The sequence below is a fragment of the Musca autumnalis genome, unplaced genomic scaffold, assembly GCF_047663935.1.
Source record: "Musca autumnalis isolate F117 unplaced genomic scaffold, ASM4766393v1 scaffold_4, whole genome shotgun sequence".
NCBI classification, from domain to species: Eukaryota; Metazoa; Arthropoda; class Insecta; order Diptera; family Muscidae; genus Musca; species Musca autumnalis.
Window position 1 is genome coordinate 35869762 of NW_027411977.1, and position 22353 is coordinate 35892114.

Sequence of the window (22353 nt, forward strand, 5' to 3'; positions counted from 1 at the left end):
CAAACTTTAATTGCGCGTAATTTCATTTATAAGTGAGGAAATAATTGTTGAATGGCGGCGGTTTGTTGTTTGTTGCAACTGCAATTGCTTGCAGCTGTTGTGTGTTGCATTATGTCTTGTGCCACCACAGTAACAACTTCAACGCGCACATTGTACCGATCGTATGATCGCTAGGTTGGTTGTTTGCAACAAATCACTGTAGCTTCATTTCATGGCACGTTATCGCCGTCTCCTAGCAGCTAGCCTTTTGTAGGTTTGTGGGTTGCCCACTAAGCCCTGCCACCCGCCACACATTTTTCTGCAGCTCTTGGTGATTGTTTTCTTGTGGAGTTCACTTGAAATGCGCTTAAATAGCGGGAAAAAATAAGATGCTGGTAATTGTGAACTTTTTAACTTTACACCGCTTACAGCTGTATGGGTATTTCATTCTTAACAAAGTATTGTGATTAGTAAAAACATTGGACTACAAAGAAGAGCTTTATAATAATAAGTACGGGTGCCACCGTAGTGCAATGGTATGCACACCCGCCTTGCACGCAGAAGGTCGTGGGTTCGATTTCCCGGCCAGGCAACATCAAAATTTTCAACGGTGGCAAAATACCCCTCAGTAATGTTGGCGACATTTCCTGAGTATTTCAACCATGTTCAACTTCTCTATAATGTGGTGTTTTGAAGACACGCCGTTCGGACTCGGCGATAAACAGTAGGTTTCATATCATTGAGTTAATATGAATCGGGGTGCACTCATTGATATGAGAGAAGTCTCCCCTGTCCCGTCTGGGATGTTTGTGGAACAATTATATATTAAGTGTATTTATAAGGGGTTACCAATAACCACATTTAACGAGCAAAGTATGAAGGAATCTGTCTGCTTTGGCGACAGTTAAAACATTTGGCCTATGTGTAACGTGGTTTTCTCGTCGGCTGCGGCAAGTCCAGTCGCGTCCAGGGTTTTTTCTAGTTTTTTCTAGTTTTATCCCTTCTAGGGGTTCAATCGGATGTTTATTGATTTAAATACTAGTATGTTCTAATTCAATGAAATCCGATATTGATAGGATTGAGAGGGCTTGTATTGTAGTGAGGCCGGTGATAAGGGTGAATAACTGCTAGGAGCGATTGGGAATGATGATGTTGATTGATGTTTCAGTATCAACGATCTTCGTTAATGACGAACTGCGTTGATGATCGGGAATGACGAGCCTGATTGACAATCGAGTTCTGCGCTGATTGTGGAGACGAAGCTGGTTGACATTCGGGTTCTACGATTTAACGATGATCGGGAACGTGTTGATTGCTGATCATTCGGTTGACAACGATATGATGGAATTCGGAAACTCGGCTGACGATGATCGTGAACTCGGCTGATGAATGACGATGATCGATGGCAGCTGTCGATAAACGATAATCGGGAGCTCGAGTTATGACTATTAGGTACGACGATGTTATAACTAGCTAACGCTACTACGTATCTCCATAAACAGGAAAACGACGTTCCTGTGGGGGTCAGACTACTGAAGTAGCTGTGTGGGACGGAAAGCCGAAGCTGCCGTGTGAGACACAAAGACGAAGTCTCTGTGCGGGACGGAAAGCCGAAGAATCAGTGTCGGACAGAAAGCCGAAGACTCTGTGTGGGACAGGAAACCGAAATCTCTGTGTGGAACAGGAAACCGAAGTCTCTGTGAGGCCAGGTAAACAGGTATTCACTGTGTGCAATGTATTAATTGGACAGCCACAATGGGTAGTCCCTTCCAAAATTTGCAAACGCAACAAGCCACCCAGGAATTACCTTGGTGGATAGCAAGCCCCAGTAGTAGCAAGCTACCTTCAACGGCGAAAACTAGAATATTAAAGGCCCAACTGGAATGAGGTGAATACGAATTATTGTGCATTGATTACAGCAAGCAAATGACTTCCATGCATGACTGGCGTAAATGGAAGTGCTGTTGAGTGCATAACGACTCATTGCTACTATGATGGTAGTGGAAGACCGTAGGTGTTGTTGTATGTATGTGACTCTTGTCCCCAGCAGTAGCAAGCTCACTCCAACAGCGAAAACTAAAATACTAAAGCATTAGCTTGTATGGAGTGATTGCGAATTATTCCGCCTCACTTACAATGAGCAAATGACTCTACTGCACGACTGAAGTAGATGGATGCGTTGTTGAACGCATGTTGATGCACTGCTGATCGTATGAACAGACCGTGGTTGGTGTATGCATATGACGCCTGCCTTACAGCAGCCAGGATGGTACAGACAGAGCATTGGTGTTGTTGTAATGTACGTGGCGTTTGTCACGTTACACTTCCCCTTATTATAATTTTACCCATATATAACTTCCATTAGTCACCTGGAACGTCGGCTTGCCCTTTCGTTGGAATAGGTACTGAAAATGCTTGTGGGACTTCCTCGGCTTCGGAATTGTGATGAACTTAAGGTATTTTTCAATGCCCACCTTCACCACCCTTCCCTCTTGAGGCTCCGCAACTTCCCTCGTCGGCTGACTCTCCTTCTTCGCGTTACTTCGTTCGTCAATCATTGCTAGGGGAGGAGATGTCGTTTCATCCACCTTTATCACCCGAGTGTGGTCCACCAAAGGCTTCGTAGGGGGCACGAATTGTATCACACTCGTGACTCTTGGGAAATGATTCGCCGTGGGGGTCTGCAAACAATCGTCCCTTCTAGCGTCAGTTCCCCAGTCGGAATTTTCCTCAGCGGCGACTGGATAACTCGTACCACCCGAGACGAATCTATTGAAGTAGTCGGCTTCGTTGACGGCCTGACTAACGAACTACCAGAAATCCTTGGTCGAGCTTCGGGTTGCGGTACGAACGCCTTCGGTGGTGTGGCAGCAGAACGGCATGACGTTGGTGGTTTAGCTGGATTTGTATTCTTCCGTACCATGTTCACTGGGTGACTGTCAGGATGCAACTGACGGACTGTCGCTGATGACGCCCCTTTATATAGGAATTGTGGTGGAATAAAAACCAAGGGAGAAGATTATTTTTTTCCAATTATTGGCCAGCAGACTCCCGGGGTACGAATGGTTTTAAGGTCCTGGACGCACCGACGTAGTCCCGCAATGATTTTCGTTCCAATAGGATATTAGCTTACTCTACACATTTTTTTAATTTTTGAATAAAATTTTAAACTATTTTAAAGTTTTCAAAAAATATGTAAAGTATTTGGAGAAAGTATTACAGTGCTTAGACAAATAAAAGAATAGACAGAAACATTATAGTGTGCTTGTTTTTTGTAGGGGTCGCTCTTACAACCAATATGCTGTGTGTTCACTCAATTGCATTTTGTTTTTGGGTAAATTGCAAGATTTTTTTGATTTTTGTATATGAGGGTGTTGATCCGGCCAAATACTACTCATATATTGCTTTTTACCGTCAAAAATAGCTTAAAAATGTATAGTTCTTGCCATTTTAAAAATTGAGTATCTCGTAAACTGACTCAATTCTCATTGAGTGAGAGAATTTGACTGAAAGGATTTCTTCGTCTACACATTCATTAGTCTATAGGTGTGTACGATAACTTTCCCAGCAAAAATTACTCAGTCAATTCCAGCAACCTCTCTCAGTGAATTTTACTCTCTCAAGCAAGAAAAATTGCAGAAAGTTATCGAACAACAATTTGTAAAAACTTGCAAGGAATCAACTGTTTTGAAAAAGAAGAAGAAGAAAAGTTTTTGCATCAATTTGATGTTCTTGTTTTCCATGATTTTTTTATATTTTTCAGCTCTTGATGTTTAATTTTTTGATATTTCAATGTTTATTTTTGTTTTCGCCAAAAAGAATAAAAAATAAAACAAAACAAATGTTTTCAAATCAGCTGATCAGACTTGCAATTTTTTGCGGGACAAATTTTTCCAGCAAAAATTTGCAAGTTCTCAGTCACAAAACTCTCCAAAAATCTCTCCAAACTCGCTCTCTTTTGCTGGATAATTTTGTTATCGAACAGCATTCAGCAATAATTTGTACGAATTTGTACAAATTATTGGGTTATCGTACACACCTTATGTTACAGAGAATTATTTAACTACATTGGTATAGTTATTTTCCAACATATGTGAAAGTATAAAAATAATGAACGCGTTAGGCTTTTTGAGGAATTTTCTGCATAGTTGTTGTTAAGTTTTAAGGTGTTGTTTAAGCGTTTATTCGTAATTCTAGGCTAACTGTAGGTGCTACTAAGTTCAGAGCAAGATCTTTATTTGTATTTATTGAACGTTCGTAGCATACTACGTCCAATACTTTGGCTTATAAACAACATCAAGAAAAAACATTCTTGCGATCTTTTGTTTTTGAAATTTTTGCTTAATATTTGTGGTTTTAAATTTTTTTATATAGCCTCTAACACGTTTTTGTAATGAACTATATTAAACATCTTAACAATTACAAATTCTTTATTTTGTTTCAAATTTGCAAAAAAAAGTATATATACCATTTTTTATGATATAATTCTGTTCCAACGTAGTGTCGCCCGTTGAGATTATTTGAAACTGGTCTCTTGCTACAAATTATTAAATGCCTATTGTACAAAAAAAAAAAATGATTTTGCTGTCATATTTTTATGTTTTCTACGACCTTTCGAATGAAAATAAAATCAGAATTATTGAGATAGAGGTCAAAGCTTATATTTTATTTATTGCATATTAGTTCCAATATATCGAAATTACATTGAATTTCATCTTCAGGGCTTTTTTGTCGATTAATCATTGAATTGTATTATGGGAAGTACTTTCAATGATGCACATTTCTAGAAATGTTCCTTTTTTCCTTCTTCGGCAAAGGACTTTGTGACGACAAAACAGGTAGGTTCTTTTTCTTCTAAATCTCAACGGGAATATACCTTGTTCCCGTGTGAAGTGAAACATTCATTTATGAACAACGCTACACAACCAAAACCCCTTAAACCAAAGCTATGTATTAGGAGATTTTCAAAATTGTGTAACCATTTTCGGACGTATGAAATTGCCCACAAAATATGGATTTTATCATTGATCACAAGTGTTGCGGAGAATGTACCTGAAGAAATGGACCGGACCAACATAGTTTATTTTGGAAGTACATATTATTTTAGGAGTCATTCCTCTTAAAAGAATTTGCGCCCATCAGTCATTTCAGTTCTTCACAGTAATATTTCTACGAAAAACATACACAAGAAATACCTTCAGTAATAATTTCTAAGGTTCCTCGAACAGACCTTAAACTGCATTAAACATCTATTTTGAAGATTTGTGAGCGATGCACCCAATGTGGTCCATTTTCGAGTTAGAACTAAGTTTGGAGAAAATATTACTAAATCCAAAGTTTGGACCAAATCTGTTGCTCCATTCAAGAAAAATCGAACATACCGCTTTAGCTAAAATTCTTGAAATTTGGGGAGAAAATACTAACTTTATAAAAGGCTCGCAGAAATATTGCGATAAACACATGATTGCGTAGGTGTTCTTTACAGCTTTCGGGCCATTTTCTCTGGAAGTATGGACTTACCCCTGAAAAACCTTGTACTGTAGTAATAGGAGAGATTGGGCAAATGTTTACTATCAGCCTTCAGAAATTCTTTGTGATAAGATCTCTGTAGGGTTCGTTTTCTAGCCACAGCAATGAATGTGGCCTTTAGAGCAATTTCGTGTAATTTCACCTTTGGAATTACTATGGAAACTGTGAGACCCCAGTGACACGTATTATCATCTTCCATTTGTGATCATACTTTGGCTACATAAAAATTAAACAAAAAATGTAGCCTAAAAAAATCCGACATAGATTTTTTAAAACCATCCTAATGATATAGCGTCATTACTGGAAACGTTAGATGGTATGTTTCTTATTCTATAATGGATAGAAGGCTTGCATCGTAAAAAGTAAAATTCGTATTAAGAAAAAATATCAAAAGACCTTCATAATAGCTTTCGGCGAATTTTACGAACCGACCAATATTTCGAGGTATTATATAACTTTTGCCCAAAGCGGCACAAAAACTTCAAGACCCCGTATATCATTGTAATTTACCTCAATTTAAAAACTTGAACTTAACTATCATGACTTAGAAAATTGTCTGTCATGATTGCAACATTTTGTAACATGCAAGGTAAATGTATTTCCTTACATTGATATAATTTGCATCAAGGGTGTGGTCAACGATTGGTTTTCAAGTTTCGTATTCGTAATCTGACGGAATATGTCCCCCAGAAATGAAAATATCTTCCAAAAATTAAATTAGGATATTTTTCCCACAACAGTTATGGTCAATTTCACCCGATCATTACCCAAATTTATTGGCAACTTCCTTTACTAAAACTCTTACCTTGTGCAAAATTTTGTCAGTTTTGAGCTATAACTGCAACCCCTAGCGTGATTATAGTTACATTATACACAATTCATACTGTGGAATTCCTCCATATTCAAGGCAATAACTCTGTTATCTGGCAACGTACATCAGCATAATTGACACCAATGGAAAAGTTAATAATTCGTCTTCCGAATTTGACTTACGGGGGCGCAATGTATCTTCCAAGAATGAAGATATAAGATGTATATTAAAAATTTTACCAATTTTCACACAAGAGTTTTGGCCCATTTAACCCGCTAAATATTATCTGATCATCATTTGAAATTGCAACCTTCTTCCTTATTGTAAATCCAAACTTTACTTAAAATTTCGCGCAGATCGGACTATTATTGTGGCCTACAGAGCCGCTACAAAATCGGATAAACATTTTGTTTTGGTCCATTTCATCACCTAAATTTTTCAAAGTCATCACTAAAAACTATAGGGGTCTATTCTGGTCTGATACCAACCTCCATACAAAATTTTGTGAAAATTGGTCCATAATTGAGGCCTGTATCGTGTGTACAATTTTTAATGGATGGGCGGACGGATACACATCTCAAAACCGCTTTATCTCGTCGAGATATGAATTTTGGTATACCACATGTGGGGTCTGCGACGAATATTTCGCGGTGTTACATGAAATTTCGAAAAAACAAACTTATAATACCCTTTCCACATAGTGTGTAGGGTATAAATATTTCATCAATAATATAGCCTAAAATAAGGTTAACATCATTGCTAAATAAGAAATATTCTCTAACATGAACTTTCAACATTTTGGTCAGATGGGCCCCCCGAAATTAAATCCTGGCTACGTCCCTGCCTGGATGTGTACCCTTGTCATCCGTTAACTCGACGATGTTGGTGTGTATGATGCTGGTAACGTTATATGGTCCGGACAACTTTTTAGCCAATTTGTGGGTGAATTCATCCACTGCTGAACACAGTGGTCTTTCCTTGCGCCAAACAAACGCACCCACCTCCGGTGTCCACTTTCTTCTTTGTAAATTATAATGACGCCGCTGGTTTTCCGATACCCTTTTATTGTTCTCTTGAACCCTTCCCCACAATTGCTCCAAGTCCTTCTTGTTTACTCTATGCGTTGCCAGGTCTTCCGGAAGCACTCGCGGTTCTCTTACAAGATTACACATCAAATTGCTGTATTAAGGAATACCAACAAATAAGTTATGTGTTTTCCGTTGAGAATCAACGAACGCATAGCAATGTTTCCCAATGTTTGGTTTTGTTTGCAAGTGAAGTTGCTCGAGTTTAGGTAGTGCCAAAGAAATTCTCGATCAGAGTGTTTCTTTGGAAACTTATCTATTTGAGCGAGCAATTGACACTTGGGTATAAAAAGTTTCTTGTTGAAAATCAAGAAACAAGGGAACTGATGAAGATCTGTGGCGAGATCTGAAACTATAGTCTTCCCTGCCTTACCCCTTAGTGAACATTGCCAATTTTTTCCCACTAATAAATTAAAGTTGTTTTAATGAAATATTAGGTGTAGTTTGCTGTTGGTGTGTAGGGGTGAGATAAGGCTGGGTTTTTGCAAATTCGACCTAAAAGTGTACGAAAAGTTTCGGAAACTTCTTAGCCTAGCACAAAAAGCGCGGTATAAACAGAAAAAAGTTAAGTGTTTTGGAAACTTCCATCTCTGTTATGAACACATGTTAAATTTTGTTTCGATCTGGCAACTCCTTCATATAGAAACAGGTGTTCATAAAAGATGCATCCGCATTTTTTTTACAATGGAAAATAAAATATTTACATAAAAAAGGTTTATCGGGACAAGAAATTAATAATGATATGGTGAATGTGCTCCTTCATATGCAACAGTAAAAAGTTGGGTTGCTGAATTTAAACGTGGTCGTACAAGCATTGAAGATGAACCACGTTGTGGACGTCCAAAAACAGCAACAACAACAGAAATTGTAGCCAAAGTGCATGATATGGTATTAAATGATCGACGAATAAAAGTGCGTGAAATTGCTAATATCATGGGCACCTCAAATGATCTAGTCCATTTAATTTTGCATGAAGAACTACAGATGAAAAAGCTTTCTGCAAGATGGGTGCCGCATTTGTTAACAGTCGATCAAAAAAGCATAAGAATGAACATTTCTCAAGCTTCTTTGGATTGTTTTAAGCGAAATAAAATGGATTTTAAGCGTCGTTTCATAACTGTTGATGAGACATGGATCCACCACTATACTCCAGAGACAAAAGAACAATCCAAACAATGGACTGAAGCTGGAGGAAGTGCCCCAAAGAAGGCAAAATCAATTCAATCGGCTGGTAAGGTTATGGCAACGGTTTTTTGGGACTTCAAAGATATTTTATTGATTGACTATCTGCAAAAGGGTAAAACAATTGCAACCTTTTGGATCAATTAAATGTACAAATTCGAGAAAAACGTCCCGACTTACAACACAAAAAAATAATTTTTCATCAAGACAACGCACCAGCGCACAATAGTGTTTTAACAATGGCTAAAATCAACGTATTAAAGTACGAGTTGCTTGACCACCCACCTTATTCTCCTGATTTAGCTCCCAGTGACTTTTACTTGTTCGCAAGAGCTAGAATTCTGAAATTTGGAATGAGGGTAACTGATGGAGAGCTAGAAAGATGTGCCAAAGGGTTTTTGGAAATTCGACCTCTAAGTGTACGAAAAGTACTAACATTTAAAAAATTTAGTACCAATTGTATATTTTGAACGGATATCATGGAGTTTGGTATGGAAATCAAGGTTGGGAAGTGGAGTCGATATAAGGAAATGATTATGGAAATTCTTACATATGTGTATGAAAAGTACTAAATGGTACTAAATTTAGTATAACTTGGATTTGAGTGAACGGATTAAGTTGGAATCCTGAAATTTGGAATGAGGGTCACTAATGGAAAGTAACAAAGAAAAGTTTTTGGAAATTCGAACTATAAGTGCACGAAAAATAATAAATGGTACTAAATTTAGTGCAATTTGGATTTGGGTGAACAGATAGAGCTGGAATCCTGAAATTTGGAATGAGGGTCACTGATGAAGAGTAACTATGAAAGGTTTTTGGAAATTCGAACTATAAAGGTACGAAAAGTACGAAATGGTACTAAATTTAGTACAATTTGAATTTGGGTGAACGGATTAAGCTGGAATCCTTATATTTGGAATGAGGGTCACAAATGGAAAGTAACAAAGAAACGTTTTGGGAAATTTTAACTATAAGTACACGAAACGTGCGTAATTTAGTACACTTTGGATTTGGGTGAACGGATAGAGCTGGAATCCTGAAATTTGGAATTAAGATTACTCTTGGAATGTAGAATTGAGATATGGAGGTAGCTTCGGAAAATCGTACTAATGTGCACGAAGCAGTACTAAATGGTACTAAATTCGATACAATTTGTATTTGCGTGAACAGATTACTGTTGGAGTGTAGGATTGAGGTAGTTTTGGAAATGCGTACTTATGGAAAAGTGCTAAATGGAACTACATTGGCTATAATTTGGATATAAGTGAACGGATAGAGCAGAGATATGAAAGTAGTTATTGGAAAGTCGTGTACGAAAAGTGCTAAATGGTACAACATTTGGTACATTTTGGTATTTGCTATATGGTACAGAATTTTGTTCAATTTATGGTTTTGTAAAGGGGTTGAACTGGAATTTTGAAATTCGGTATTAGATTAGGTGTTTGGAGAAGAAGTAGAAAGGAGGTTTTGAAAAGTCTTACTTATTTATACTAAAAGTACTAAATAGTATTAAAATTGGTTTCAGGGGAACAGATAAAGCTAGAAAAATGAATTGTGGTTGGGATATATGTTGAATATTAGGAAGTAATTTATGAAACGTTTACCTACGTGTACGAAAAGTTTGGAAATATGTTTGTACCAAAACCATTTTGGAATTGCGTAAACGGTTTAGGTGAAAAATACCTACTATAGGGGAACGAAAAGAACTAAATGGTACTAAATTTGGTGTTGGGTGTAGGAACAAAGCTGGGATTATATAATTTGGAAATACGCTATTTGTGCAAAAAATACGAAATGGAAAAATATTTGTTATGAAGATAACTCTAAAATTTGTGATAAAGTTCTGAGTTTGAAAAATTGTACTGAATATTGTTCCATTGATTTTATGTTATTTATGTTTCTAAATAATGTACTGAAATTAAGTAGTCAAACGTGAAGTATCTTTTCAAAAAATGTTTTTTGTTCAGACCGCGACAATTTTGTTAACTAGAAGGTATAATAATAATAATAATAATAATAATAATAATAATAATAATAATAATAATAATAATAATAATAATAATAATAATAATAATGATAATAATAATAATAATAATAATAATAATAATAATAATAATAATAATAATAATAATAATAATAATAATAATAATAATAATAATAATAATAATAATAATAAAAAGGCCTAAATTGAAATGCTTCAAAAAATTTGCCGTTATATACGGTTGACATACCCGGACACCATGGTAGAACAAATACAAGGTAAAGTTAATACTACAACAAATACAACTCGAACAACAACCACAAAGGAATTTGTTTTTGTTTGTAAACCTTAGTGTCAACGTAAATGTAAACAAAACAAGGAAATGTCTATAAATTATTGGAATTTAAAAACTAATAATTTTTTACATTTGATTGAATATTTTGGAAAACATGAATGAAAACTCGTTAAATTTTCAATTTGAATGTTTCCATATCATTCCACTAAATGCATAATTTCTCGCAGAAAGTAGAATACTTGCAAACATGTTTCGGGTCGCTGGTAATTCATTGAAAAAAGAGAAGCTGTTTCAATCATTTGCTTTTAAAAACAAAAAAGCACATGTTTATTAGGGCTTTATTCTTTTCAAGTTTAACAAAATACCACACATATTAAGAAATATTGTACCGCCTCTATAAGCGGTGTTTTAGTGTGCGGCATGTCGTTTGGACCTGGAGGAGGTTACATGTCAATGATATGAAGCCGTCTTTATGGGAAATAGTTTTTTTTTCTGATGAATAAATTTGTTCTTGAAAAATATATATCCCTAATATACATCGAACATAGAAATAAATACATAAAATGTCGAATGGAATTTGACACTAACACTACAACCCAGTTCAGTCAGCTGGGTATTGCTGCTACCTTTTCTTGTTCTACCATGCCCGGACACATTAAGTAAAATTTTTTGTAAAAAGTTTTTCTAACCTTTCATGCCACAAATTCGTTTGGAAAATTTTTATAAAATCTTCAAAATACTGTAAATTTTCAAAATATCTCATTTTTAAAATTAAACTTTTATATATACCGAGTATTCAAGGTCCAAATTTAAAGAAATTGGACAATATAGATTTGTTCTATATTTAAAATACACAAAGTCGAGTTGTACTGTTATATGGGGATATACGAAAACGTGGATTTTTATGCCCATTTTGAATGCCGAAAAATTTGCGGGTTCTTGGCAAAACCGATGAATCTAGAACCTTGTAAATGGTCAAACCAAAGGTCAAGTCTGAAATTTGCATATGAGTCGATGTTGGTGTATGTCTGTGATATGAGGTCGTAGTTTCGGAAATTCGAAATAAAAAATATGGTAGCTGTATAGGGGTGTGATAAGGCAGTTTTTTTTTTTTTGAAATTTTAACTACGTTTTACAGTACTAAAATGAGTTAAATCGATTAAATATTGGTAATAAAAATAGGTTTTAGTACAACAGAATCTTCAGTGTTAACCATTTCCATATTAAATATTGTTTATATATATTTTATTCCCTTTCCGCATACGAAGTAGCGGGCATCTGCTAGTATATTTTATTTTATACCAATTTAATTTTATATTTTTATTTTAAAATTTTATATTATACATTTTTTATATTTTATATTTTCCATTTTATTAATTTAATCTTTTATGTTTTATATTTTGCATTTCATATTTTTTATATTTTATTTTTTATATTATATCTTTTAAATTTTATATGTTATATTTTATTTTTACATTTTGCACTTAATATTCTATATTTTTATATTTAATATTTTATTTTTTATTATTTATTCTTATATTTAATATTCTATATTTTATATCTAAACTTTTTATAATTTATATTTTATATTTTATATTTAATATTATATATATTTTGTATTATATATTTTATATTCTATGTTTTATATTTTATTTTTTTTTATTTTGCATTTTACACATAATATTTTGTACATTATATTTTATGCACGTAATTGGGAGTTTGTTCTCTTCTTCGATGATGTGCCGTTGAAAAAAGGATAGCTTCATTCCATTGGGAGTTTGTATTCCTATGACCCATAATTGATTTCATGTAGGGCAGTGTTATTTCGAATTATGATCCGAGTGAGTGGAGCAAACTGATCTGGTACCTTACTTACAGTTTTCTGTGTTTTTTTTTTTCCTTTTCTTTGCACAGATCTTGTGCTTTTCTGCTCTTACTTTTATGGGTTTCTTTAAAGTTTATCCGCATTTGTGTATGCTTTTATATTTCATCTACTTTAGCTGCTTAGCAGTAGGCAATGTCTCGACGGATAAATTGATGGTGGCAGTGCTGCCATCGCTGCCCTGCTCCGAACCTCTTACTGAATGTTTCATTATTTGTTTTGTTTGCCTCGCATATTTCGATCGATTGTAGTTGCCATTCGTTGTGGTTGTTGTTTGTTACTGCTGCTGCTGCTGCTTACGACTATGGACATAATGACGATGATGATGATGTTATTGTTGTTGTAGTACTTTTTTGTTGTATTATTTCTTTCAAAGTGCTTAAACTTTTTTCCAGTCTCAAAGCGAACGCGTTCGTGTAAAGTTCCTCCACAATTATTATTGTTTCACAAAACGAAAAATTATCGGGCGTCTCCTCGTACTACGACGTATGACTGGAAGATAATTATGTTGTCGTTCGTCGATCGTGGTAGGGTCATAATTGGCCCCTAAAAAGAATAATGTTCGGTTCTCGTTTAGCTATGTACGTTCACTGATTTTTGTTATCGAAGAAATTCAAATATCTACGGCACGGGATATTTGATATACGGAAATTGTTTGAAGTGAGAATTTTTTTTTTGGTGAGAGAGAATGAGTTGTGCATTTTAAAAACTCCCAAAGCTTTTAAGAAAGTAAATAAATCAATGTGGGGCTAATTGATTAATCGTGCGTGTCAGTTGGAGAAAAGAAGTTTTACCAAATGTTAAACCCAAAAAATGATAATTATGAAAAGAAAATAATAATAATATTGATTGCTTGGGCTAAATTGTAGAATTTATTTAAATATTTAAACAAAGAAAAAAATGAGTACAAACTAAAATAAAATGTTCAAAAATATTTAAAACAGAGAAATGTGAAGTGAAGCCACTAAAAAATAAATTTGTCTGTTATAAAAATAAATAAATAATTTATATATTTTATAATATAATATTTATTTGTATACATTTCTGGTGAAATCCCCATCTACAAATTACAACCACAACAATGTAGTGATTAATATTTTTTTGCATTTAACCACAATCTGTTTTTTTTTTTTCATTACTATTTTTATCTTCCTCTCGAAAAGATCGACATTGTATAGCTTCAGATAACCCCCAGAAGAATGTGAGATTTTATTTAGCTTGGAATTAAAATAAACATTTACTATGTAGTAGGGACGTAAGTCAGAAATGCATCCCGACACCAATTTGGGGAGCCAACGGTCAAGATTTGATGTATTGTGAGTAAAATATACAAAAAATGTAAAAAAAAAACATTTCGGGGAGGGGGCCGGTCCCCCCAGGCCACCCCCTGGTTACGTTGGTGGTATGTAGGCATAAGTAAGGTTAAATCAAGGCCAGACAAAGGGCATATACGCCATTTACTTTCTTTGCTTAACCTTGGCTTAAATATAATATATTAGCTGGCCCTACTATCTGAAATATTCGCTGGAGACCCTTCTAAGTCGAAATAACGATGTCTGTCTGTCCGTCCATGTGAAATAAAAATACAGCTCGCAATTTTTAAGATACACCATAATAATTTGGTACATAAGTTTATATTACTCCTAGGATGACATACATTGAAAATGGGTTATATCGGTAAACGTTTTGATCAAGTCCCCATTGAACTGTGCCGCCCGATTTTCGCCATTTTTAAGGCTTTTGCCGAATTATACTACCGAAATGAAATATGGTCTTCGTTGGGGGTATACAACTTTCCATATGAATAGTGTCAGTATAGGTATAGCCTCCATAGAACGGTACCTCCCGATTTTCGATATTTAGTAGGTTGTGGCCACAATATCCCACCGAAATGGTTTAAATTTGGTGTTTGGTCTTCGTTTGTGGTATGAAACATTCCCGCATAGAATTGACCATGCAGGTCCAGTTTTTGATATAGCCTCCATAAAGCGGTACCTCCGATTTTCGCTATCTTCAAGCTTTTAACCGCACTAGTCTCATTGGAGGCATAAAGCATTTACGCAGAGAATTGTCGGTATATGTCCACGTTTTTTGCTAAAATTTTGGGAACATGACCCAACCGCTGTAAGCTTTGGCTTTATACAGCTCTTCTTTATCATATCATATTAATGGGATGAGAAAAACATTTACATTGTGGCGCTCATACTTGTTGGCCATCTATTTCCAAACCCTTTTGGTCTTCCATGAAAAGTCCATTTGGTATTCTTCAAATGCAATTTGTTTTTTACAAAGATGGATATTTGTCCATTCATTTGTATGGCTTCCATGACCAACGCTTAGCACAGTCTTTGGAAATTATGGGTTTTGGCTCTGAACACTAACACGCCGTGACAATACTTTTTTCATGTGTTTTGCTATAATAAGTCCTTAAGCTCTTCTATAAAAAAACCATTTTCTGGTCTTCAACAAACAAGCAATACCTTCCGTTCTTCTATGAGAAGACCTTTCAGATCTTCCATGAGAAGACCGTCAGGCTCTTCTATGAGAAGACCTTTAGGCTCTTCTATACGAAGACCTTGAGCTCTTCTATAAGAAGACATTGAGCTCTTCTATGAGACGATCTTGAGCTCTTCTATAAGAAGACCTTGAGCTCTTCTATAACAAGACCTTGAGCTCTTCTATAACAAGACCTTGAGCTCTTCGTTAACAAGACCTTGAGCGGTCTTCTATAAGAAGACCTTGAGCGCTCTTCCATAAGAAGACCTTGAGCTCTTCTATAAGAAGAACTTGAGTTCTTTTTATAAAAGAGCTCTTGAACTTTTTTATAGAAGACTTTGAGCTCTTTTTATAGAAGACCTTGAGCTCTTCTATAAGAAGACCTTGAACTCTTCTAAAGGAAGACCTTGAGCTCTTCTACAAGAAGACTTTGAGCTCTTCTATGATAAGACCTTCAGATCTTCTATAAGAATACGTCCAGCTCTTCTATAAGAATACGTTCACCTCTTCTTTGAGGAGACCTTCGGCTCTTCTACGAAAAAACCTTCAGGCTCTTCTATAAGAAGACCTTCAGGCTCTTCTGTAAAACGACATTCATGTTTTTCTATAAGAAGGCCTTCAGGCTCTTCTATAAGAAGACCTTCAGGCTCTTCTATAAGAAGACATTCAGGCTCGTCTAAAAGAAGACCTTCTGGCTCTTCTATAAGAAGACCTTCAGACACGTCTATAAGAAAACCTTCAGGCTCTTCCATGAGAAGACATTCAGGCTCGTCTAAAAGAAGGCCATCAGGCTCTTCTATAAGAAGACCTTCAGACTCTCTTTCAGGTTTGTCTATAAGAAGACCTTGAACTCTTCTATGAAGAAGTCCTCGAGCTCTCCTATGCGAAGTCTTTCTGCTCGTCTATACGAAAACCTTCAGGCTCTTCTATAAAAGAGGACCTTCGGGCTCTTCTATAAAAGAGGACCTTCGGGCTCTTCTATAAGAAGACCTTGAGCTCTTCTATAAGAAGACCTTGAGCTCTTCTATAAGAAGACCTTGAGCTCTTGTATAAGAAGACCTTGAGCTCTTGTATAAGAAGACCTTGAGCTCTATAAGAAGACCTTGAGATCTTCTATAAGAAGACCTTGAGCTCTTCTATAAGAAGACCTTGAGCTCTTCTATACGAAGACCTTGAGCTCTTCTATAAGGGGACCTTGAGCTCTTCTATACGAAGACCTTGAGCTCTTCTATAAGGGGACCTTGAGCTCTTCTATACGAAGGCCTTCAGCTCTTCTATAAGAAGACCTCCACAAAATCATCCAGATGTCATAAAAGTATTTAAAAACCAGTAAGGAACGGATCAAAGTCGGGCGGGGCCGAATATATGATACCCCACACCACTGTGAATATGTAAAATATAAATCGGAATATATCCAGATCTTAACCGATTTCGATATAATTTGGCACATTCCCAGACCGAATTCAGTCACACATTCCAAATATCATTGAAATCGGACTTATATAGCGCGTTTAGTGCAGCAAATACGCAAAATCGGCCGAAAATATATATGGGAGCTATATCCAAATCTGAACCGATTTCGATATAATTTGGCACACTTATTTGTAGACCAAATTCAGTCACATATTCAAAATTTCATCGAAATCAAACGTATATAGCGTGTTTAGTGCAGCAAATACGTGAAATCGGGCGAAAATATATATGGGAGCTATATCCAAATCTGAACCGATTTTCACCAATAGCAATAGCGTTTTTCCTATGACTAAAAAAATTGTAGTCCCTAATTTTCAGCTGAATCGGACAAAAAATGCGACCTGTACGTTGCGAACAAAAATATATGGACAGACGGACGGACGGACATGCATAAATCGACTCAGAAAGTGATTATATGTATATCCCCAAAAGGAACTAAGGGTCTATTTCGTTTCCTTTTGTATCTTACATACAAATGCACAAAGACATAATACCCTTACCACAGTGTGGTGTAGGGTATAATGAATTATATCTGAATTTGTCAGTAGCCGTTGGGAGACATTTTACCAGACTACGGTATTCGACGAAGACATTTCGTCGTATATAGAGTATAATAATTATTTAAATTGAAAAAAAATATATCGGGAAAGTTTGATATTTTACATACTAGAGTTAGTCTTAGTATCCGTGTTTATAATGATATAATTTCTTTTCTGACGTATTGACCCGAAAAATTTTAAAAAGTCTACGGTGACCAACTATAATGGCTTGTGGCCATGATAGCTATCCGATGAAGTGACTTCCGAACATAGATCAATGGAATATACACTCAGTTTTGCACTCAAGGTTAGGAGTATCATGTTGAAATTTCAAATGCGGACCACTCCCTAGATCGTGTTAAAATTGTTACTAGCGGAAATCAATGCATCCCGACATATTGTCTTGAAATTCCCCAGTTTTAATGTATCTTAATATTCTTAGAGAAGGGTCTTCGATTATTAGATAGTGCTAACTAGCTGATAAGTCCACCTTGTCAAAGTCGTTCCTCCCGTTTTAACTGTTTGGGCTCTTGCAATCTTTAACATTTTCAGTCGATTTGATGCTATCTCCACCTTCTTCTGATTTTGCGAAATGTTCAATTATTTCAATTGGGCGGATTTTTTTATCTGCTTTCCTTGTTCGTCTCTTAAGAAAGATGTGCCAGCACTGCAGCCATAATATTTGAATTTTTCATTCGTTAGTCATTTCTATTATTTCTTACTCAAATGATTTTCATTTTCCGGTTCTTGGTTACATGACGCTTCTTGGTTACCAGACGCCACTGATTACAATGTAGACAAGTTTACAGCACTCATCCCATTTGGTAGCAGAATGACCCTCTATGTCGTACCTTGGATTCCTTTTTGGATGCATCAGCTCCCCGAGTATAATGAAGAGGGCAATATGTTGCTATTATTTTTTATTTTATGGGCGTTCTTCAAAGTATGTCTGCTAAAATTGCCTCTTTTCAGAAGTCATTGATATAAAATTTAGTTTTTTGAGAATCTCGACCCATTCTAATATATACAGACAGTCTTTTAATGATTCTTTAAAACAACCAATTATATTTATTGAATCATTTGAATGTTATATTTTTGGGAACATTTAGAACAAAATGAAACCCCCGAATGATAAATGATAACAGCAAAGGCAATTGACTGATACAATTATTTGAAACAAATTTTAGAAATCCATCAATGAAAGACTTTTAGAAGAAAATGTTCTTTTTGATATTTTTGCAAACGAAATCTAACAGTGAAAATTCAAGCAAATGAATCAAGTAGTTACTATTCAAGTGAAACCTCGTGGATTAACACAAAAGTATGAAAAAAAAAACAAAGCAGCAGAGATACAATAAAACTACAAATCTTATCAAATTTCAATTCCAGTGAATTTGTGTTTTTGCTGTGACGTACGAAAAGCCATAAAATAATTAGTCATCTTTGTTGTGGTTCAGAGATGGGGTGACAAAAACAACAAATAAATAATGTTAATAACATTTGAGAATATTTTTTTATTGTGAGAAAGGCTTGACCAAAGCCAAATTATTATTTTTTTGTTTTGTTTTTTGCAGTTGAAATAAAACGAAATAAAGTTTGCCGATATCATAAGCAAAACCTTTCAAGCTGGCCTTTACGGCCATGGCTTAAAGTGAAAAAAATTAAATTAACTAAGAAAAGAAAGTGTGCAACAAAAGATGACAATTTTTTTTTTTGCTTAATCTCCAAGCACTACGAAAGAATTATTTACACGAAAAAAATTCACCTAAAAAATAATTAAAATAAAAAAACAACAAAAAATAAATAAAAGAAAAAAATTGTAAAGAAAGGTGTGTTTTTGTGTTTGCGCTTTTTTGCCCTAATGAAATTTTAATTTTAATTAAATGTGTTATAAATTTTGTTGCCTGTTTTGTGGGCATATTAAATCATATCGTATCTGAAAAAAGAAGTGGTAATAAAACCAAACAATTTAAAATCTAAAAGTGTGTGAAAAACCATAAAATGTGTGTCTTAGTAAGTGTAGTGTGAAAAGATTCCAAATTAAGAAAAGATTTTGAAGAGAAGATTGTAAATTTCTATTTTTTTGTTGTTGTGAGTTCGTGTATCGTAGCAGATAAATTTCTTTCAATGACTGAAGCTGTTTAATTTGCATAAAATATCAAAATGTAAGTAAAATCTATTGCCTTTATTTTCTTTTTAATTTTGTAAGTAGTTCGCCTTTGTTTATATTTTATTTTGTTTTCTAAACATCCAATTCGCATTCTACTTCAGTAGTCTAGCTGCTAATATTCCACATTTTGCAAACAAAGAATTAAAACAAACAAAAGATTAGTAGTAAGTCGTTCGTTGAAAATGAAACGTTTTTTAGATAAAAATAGTATTGAATAATAATATTGTCATAGAGGAGTGTAGTCGACTTGGAGACAACACTACATAAATGCAAGAAGAACGAAAGTGAAAAAAAACTAAACACACACAAATTTGAACGTTTTTATACCATCAGGACTTAGGCAAATATACACTTTTATACGATAAATGACCCCAGATTATGTTTGGACAAATCTATTCAAAATTGTCTAAAACCGATAAATTTGGAGTCGATTTAGGCATGTCCGTCCGTATGTCGGACTGACTCTCAACCGATTTGGTCAAAATTTTGGTCCCCCTAATATTATGTCCAAACAATGATCAAGTTCGAAAATGGACCATAATGGTCCACTCTTTAGGGTACCACCCCAACAAAAGTTTGAAATTTTTCGAAAAAAAAAATGGTGCGCACGCTAACTGTCCAAACCAGAACCCGATTTGGTACAAAATATACACATGGTTATATTTCTTCCATACATGTGTAGATGAGCTTCTAATATTAACTATATCTGTCCAATCCTTCCTGTACTTCTTACACAAATTTTCAAAAATTTTGGCACAAGTACAATTTAAGGACATGTCTCGGATCGTTTTTAAAAATCAGACACCAAGTCAAATGACTGATGAGCATAGAATTCAGAGAATTTACCAATCATCGCTTCATAGAGCTGTCCATTCCCTCAAACTCTCGGGTAGCTGAGAAAAAATGGACCCGAAATCAGACCAATTTCACAGCATAGACAACGGGACTAGTAAATTGGCGTAATGAATTCCGTCGTACAACCCTTACGACCCAAGAGTTTGAGAACTTGGTCTTGATGTCAACAGGTTAGTAGGCGAACATAAGCGGAAAATGTTGCTAGACCACTTGAAGCAATGCAACATTCGTACAGAATTAACCCCTTTTTACATCATCAGCCTTTAGAGCAATGAGGGTATATGCACTTTGATACGACTAATAATATGCATCATGGATTTTAGATACCAAGTATGTTTGGAAGAAACTAGTTTCAGGTAATTAGGAGTCGATTTAGCCATGTCCGTCCGTCTGTCTGGCTGGCTGGTGCGCATCATACCTCACGAACCGATCTACCGATTCGGTCCAAAATTTGGCCATCTTAATGTTTTGTCCACCGTGGTGCAATGGTATGCACACCCGCCTTGCACACTAAAGGTCGTGGGTTCGATTCCCCGGCCAGGCAACATCAAAAATTTAAACGGTGGCAAAATACCCCTCAGTAATGTTGGCGACATTTCCTGAGTATTTCAGCCATGTAAAGCTTCTCTACAAGTGGTGTCTGAGGATACGCCGTTCGGACTCGGCAATAAACAGTAGGTCCCTTATAATTGAGCTAATATGAATCGGGGTGCACTCATTGATATGAGAGAAGTCTCCCTTGTCCTGTATGGGATCTTTGTGGATCAATTATATAATGGTTTGTCCCAACCATTAGTTCGTGTGTCATACGTTCCACTTCTTTAAGTACCTCACACACAAAAGTACAAAACTTTTCACAAAAATAATGAGCACGATAATAATGAGCACGATTTGGTCCGTACTTTGAACATCGTAATATTTCTAGCAGAAATAGATCAAGTTCGAATATGGACTATATATGTATTTCATATCCTTCGGGTACCTCCTACACAAAATGTCGAAAAAAATGCAGTTTAATGCCTTCTCTCGAATCACTTTGATCTTTGTTGTAACAACTTGCATTCCCTGTCGAAGGCAAGTCCATATTTCATGAGAAGCCCCAAAGCTATGGCCCCCATGTTTAGTGGAGAAAATATGATAAAAATCGCATTTGTTTTGCTATTTTTACCCTTAAGAAACGTTTTTACAGAGTTCTATGTTAGAAACTGGTTTATTGAGATCTAAGGGACATTTTTGTAGTTGGCTGTTTGTTTCATTTTTAATCAGTTTGATATCTGTAGACCAAACAGATAGAAAAAATTATAAAGAAATATAACCTTGACGGTTTTGACCTGTATATGAGATTTGATGAATTTTATGTGTTCAAAATTATTTATTTAAGACAAGAGCACCAACTTTGTCTCTGAGAGCAAATAAAATTCTTAACGGTTTAGAATATATATAAGCCTGACAAAATGATCCCTTTGGAACACAAGGTCTCAAACCTTTGGGGCCGATAACCGCGAATGTGGAAGTGATGGAGAAAAACGCCTGTGTTCAGAATTAGTTCTTTAAGACAAGAGCAACAACTTTGTCTCTGAGAGCGAATTAAATTTCTTAGCGGTTTAGAAGATATAATCCTGACAAAATGATCCCTTTTGAACACAAGGCCTCAAACCTTTGGGGGCGGATAACCGTGAAAGTGGAAGTGATGGGGAATCTCCTATCATGCTGCGGTGTCAGAATATGGCTTGTTCGTGAATATGTTTTTTTTTTAATTTTTTTCGTGTCGCACAGTGATATAGAATAAAATGTTTTGTTTTCATGCAATTTCATGTAAATATTTATTTTTTAATAACTTACAAAGCTAGGATATTAAAATTACAACAAGCGTTACACTGCATAAAGGATATTAACACATATTTTTTAAAAAAAAATTCAGGATGTTATCAAAGGATTTTTTAGTATTTAATTTTTCAAGGGCATTTTTTGATGTCCTTGTCATCATGAATGCCATAAATGAAATTTATTAGATAAAGCCAATATTCTCCTCTTCAATATTACACCAACACCAGCATCGTGCGATGAGTACACACG

General features: G+C 35.3%; 1 protein-coding gene across 5 annotated transcripts in view; it reads left to right on the top strand.

The window, feature by feature from the left end:
* The window catches only part of Exn (Ephexin), a 408096-nt gene that overhangs the window by 189201 nt on the left and 196542 nt on the right, over nt 1–22353 (top strand). The window contains exons 1-2 of one of the 5 annotated variants that reach the window (XM_073980796.1): nt 12995–13404; nt 18827–19417. The exons of 1 other annotated variant lie outside the window; for it this stretch is intronic. The gene's annotated coding sequence lies outside the window, so the exon portion shown is untranslated. Of the gene's footprint in view, nt 1–12994; nt 13508–18826; nt 19418–22353 lie in introns of those variants that run through there. 3 more of the 5 variants (XM_073980795.1, XM_073980797.1, XM_073980800.1) reach the window with 3 other exon arrangements.